General features: G+C 40.9%; 1 pseudogene; it reads left to right on the forward strand.

Annotated features, from left to right (window-relative positions):
* The first annotated feature begins 539 nt into the window (after positions 1 to 539).
* LOC125594595 lies at positions 540 to 3,999 on the forward strand (annotated as a pseudogene).
* The last annotated feature ends 276 nt before the right edge of the window (positions 4,000 to 4,275 follow it).

Raw genomic sequence — 4,275 nt, forward strand, 5'->3', positions numbered from 1 at the left:
GATAGTGTTTACAATAGAAGCTACAAGTGACCCGCCTTAATGCCCTTCACCAGCACTTAAGACTCACTCTGTCAACTCCTAAGTCTAGAGAAAACTCAACACAAAGCTTAGACCTTACAAGTTTTCTCTCTTTTCACTATCTATGTATTATGTTTCTCTCTCACGTCCTCTCAATACAACAAGACCTTCTATTTATATGAAAAGTCTTGAACCTTGAGGCTTGACCTAACGCAAACGCTTCTTTCAAACTTGAACGCTTGCTTGCATCATCAAGTCACTGCCACAACATTCCAAATGTGCTTTTGAACTCTTGGAGACACGAAGGACAACGGTACAATCATGAAGAGGCGGGGTAGCCGTTTCCCAAGAAGTGGTCCCAAAGCATGTCTAACTAGAGTTTGATTTACACCACCCATAGTTAGAGCTGAAGTTAACGTTGAGCACTTTTGATCTTTGTTGTAGTAACTTGGTCATCACGGTTTTCATCTTCACAAACCAAACAACAAAACTGTGAAACCAAGTAAGCATTGTTTATTTTAGGTCAGACCGGTGAAGCATCATAGCAACTTAGTAAGGTCGATAAACCTCTCTCAAACCTCTTACTTTATGTCTGATTTCATTTTAGTTTTCAACGATTCTCTTATCTTTTGTTATCAACAACCTAAGCGTATATTAAAAGAGGGTGGGTACGGATTCATGAGGTCAAACATTTTGAACTAAAAGAAAACTACATATAACCGGGTGGGAACTTCTCATTACAACAAGTATTATTTATAGACAAAAAAAAAAGAAATAGGAAATGACGTAAGCATTAACAAGGGAACCACGTCGCTCATTGTGAGGCCCCTCCAGATGTCTGGTTAGGTAGTCGCTTTAGGAATCAAACGCGGAGCTCCAATAACAATATGGCCATTACCAAACTCTTCAACCTCTCTATCGAATCACCATCACCAATTCAACACACAACAACATTCTCGTCTTCAATCTTTCTGTTGATCATCATCATTTCTCCACGCCAATCAAAACGTCTCATCTCTCTCTCTATGTCCTCATCGCTGTTCTAAAGAAGACCAAGATCCTCCCATTGTCTTAACACAATCCTCCAAATGAGACTTAGCGATCTAGCAATGAACGAACGAAGACGAAGAAGACATATCTGAAAACAAAACACAAAAAAAAAAGACAAAACAAAACAAAATAAGAAATGTCGGTAGCACACGCAGACGACGCCGACGACTACAGCCGACCAACGGGAGAGACATACCACGCGGAGAAAGCCTTACCGAGCGGAGACTTCTACACAGGCCAATGGAGAGACAACCTCCCCCACGGGCACGGCAAATACCTCTGGACCGACGGGTGTATGTACGTCGGAGAATGGCACCGCGGCAAAACCATGGGGAAAGGCCGTTTCAGCTGGCCCAGCGGCGCCACCTACGAAGGCGACTTCAAGAACGGCTACATGGACGGCAAAGGCACTTACATAGACTCCTCCGGAGATTTATACCGAGGCTCGTGGGTGATGAACCTGCGGCACGGCCAAGGCACGAAGAGCTATGTCAACGGAGACTGCTACGACGGCGAGTGGAGGAGAGGGTTGCAAGACGGGCACGGGAGGTACCAGTGGAAGAACGAGAATCATTACATAGGGCAGTGGAAGAACGGGATGATGAACGGTAACGGGACGATGATATGGAGCAACGGGAACCGTTACGACGGGTCTTGGGAAGACTCTGCTCCTAAAGGGAATGGTACTTTCCGTTGGTCGGATGGGAGTTTTTACGTCGGTGTTTGGAGTAAAGATCCTAAAGAACAGAACGGGACTTATTACCCGTCGACGTCTACGGGGAACTTTGACTGGCAACCGCAACAAGTGTTCTACGTTGATTTGAGTGAGTGTGTGGTTTGTACTTGTCAGAGGATACCGGTTTTGCCGTCTCAGAAGATGCCGGTTTGGTACGGTTCTTCTTCTGAGCAGAGTAGTAGTGGGAACAGGACTAAGAGCAGTGAGAGGCCGAGGAGGAGGTCTGTCGATGGAAGAGTTAGTAATGCTGAAATGGAGTTGAGGAATAATGGTTCTGGTTATCTTCAGGTAGATGATACGGAGAGTAACAGATCACCGTTGGGGCCGTTGAGAATACAACCTGCTAAGAAACAAGGACAGACTATCTCCAAAGGACATAAGAATTATGATCTCATGCTTAACTTGCAGCTTGGGATTAGGTAAACTAAATACTTTTGTTTTTTTTTTTATGTTTGATAATTGTTGTTTCTTTTCTTGTTAAGACATTCTGTTGGAAGACCAGCACCGGCAACATCGCTTGATTTGAAGGCTTCTGCGTTTGATCCAAAGGAAAAACTTTGGACGAAGTTTCCATCTGAGGGATCTAAATACACTCCTCCGCACCAGTCTTGTGAGTTCAAATGGAAGGACTATTGTCCTGTGGTTTTCAGGTGAGAGACTCTTTTTTCTTTGGTTGATTTTTTTATCTCTTTTATGTGTGTTTTGGTTTTAAGAAAAACTTATGGAAATGTTGTGTAGGACTCTGCGGAAACTGTTTAATGTGGATGCAGCAGATTATATGTTATCGATTTGTGGCAATGATGCTCTTAGGGAGCTATCATCTCCAGGGAAAAGTGGAAGTTTCTTCTATTTGACCAATGATGACCGCTACATGATCAAGACCATGAAGAAGGCAGAAACAAAAGTAAGTACTAGTATACAATTTTTTTTTTTAAATCTGTTTATCAAAATATTCACTCATTTGTATTTTTTTCATTTGAAACAGGTTCTTATAAGGATGCTTCCGGCTTACTACAACCATGTAAGGGCATGTGAAAACACTCTAGTTACGAAGTTCTTCGGTCTTCACTGCGTGAAACTGACTGGCACTGCACAGAAAAAGGTCAACAACCATTTTTTTGTATGCATGTCTATGCATTAAATTGTTATTAGCATTTTCAGTTATGGAAGCACTGACAGAAGAGTAGTTGTGTCTTGCAGGTTCGGTTTGTAATCATGGGGAATCTATTCTGTACTGGCCACTCCATCCATAGACGGTTTGACCTGAAAGGATCATCTCATGGCCGTCTTACCACTAAACCAGAGTCTGAAATAGATCCAAATACAACACTTAAAGATCTTGATCTAAATTTCTTATTCCGGTTGCAAAAGAACTGGTTCCAAGAATTTTGCAGGTGACTGATTCACTACTTATAATACAACTCTTGTTATATATATATATATATATTATATATATTCCACATTAGTCCAAATCGGATTGAGAATCATCTGATTTAAAGTAAGCAGAGTTCGAAACATTTTTTTCTTAACAGGCAAGTGGACAAAGACTGTGAATTTCTTGAACAAGAGAGGATCATGGACTATAGTCTCTTGGTTGGTCTTCACTTTCGAGAATCTTCGTGCAATAACTCTGCCACTCCTACTTCCGGAGCTAGAACCCCGACCGGTAAAAATCTTGTCTTAACTTTCAAAGTATTCATCTTAAAGCTTGCTTGATCGAGGCCACTTCATCTTGTTTGAGCAGGAGACAATCGTCCCTCTCGAGGAGAAATGGACCGGTTTCTACTCGATGCCAGCAAGTAAAGAACCAAAAACTCAATGGTTATATACTCACAATAAATGTGGAAACTGCAAATGGAGTTTTGTAATACAAGTGAGCGTGTTCTTGAATGTTTTTTTCTTTCAGGTTAGCATCAATGCAACTAGGTATAAACATGCCTGCAAGAGTTGAAAAGAACGGTGAGAAGAAGTGACGCTGAGAATCAGCTTGTTGGGGAACCAACTGGTGAATTTTACGACGTGATTCTCTACTTTGGTGTTATAGACATTTACACAGACTACGATATAAGCAAGAAGCTTGAACATGCATATAAATCAATGCAGTATGATCCAACTTCGATCTCAGCTGTTGATCCAAAGCAATACTCTCGACGTTCAGGGATTTCATCTTCAGGATCTTCGTTGAAGACACTTGAGAGAGTTTGAGACCAATCCATTCTAATTAACTTGCACACACCCAAGGACCAATGAACTTGAGGTTTTCTTTTGTTAGAAATTCTATTTTTCTATATAGAAATATCTGTAAATTTAATATTCGTTATTTAACCAAGTATGTGAAATTAACTTTCTTCTTGTATTGCGTTTCTTTAAACGTGAAGAAAGGATGTGTATAGATGTTGACTTGTATTTCTATAACTTTTCCGTCCAAGTTTATTGTCATTAAAAAGAATAAATTAACCAATAAAGAAACG

The sequence above is a fragment of the Brassica napus genome, assembly GCF_020379485.1.
Source record: "Brassica napus cultivar Da-Ae chromosome C1 unlocalized genomic scaffold, Da-Ae chrC01_Random_10, whole genome shotgun sequence".
NCBI lineage: Eukaryota > Viridiplantae > Streptophyta > Magnoliopsida > Brassicales > Brassicaceae > Brassica > Brassica napus.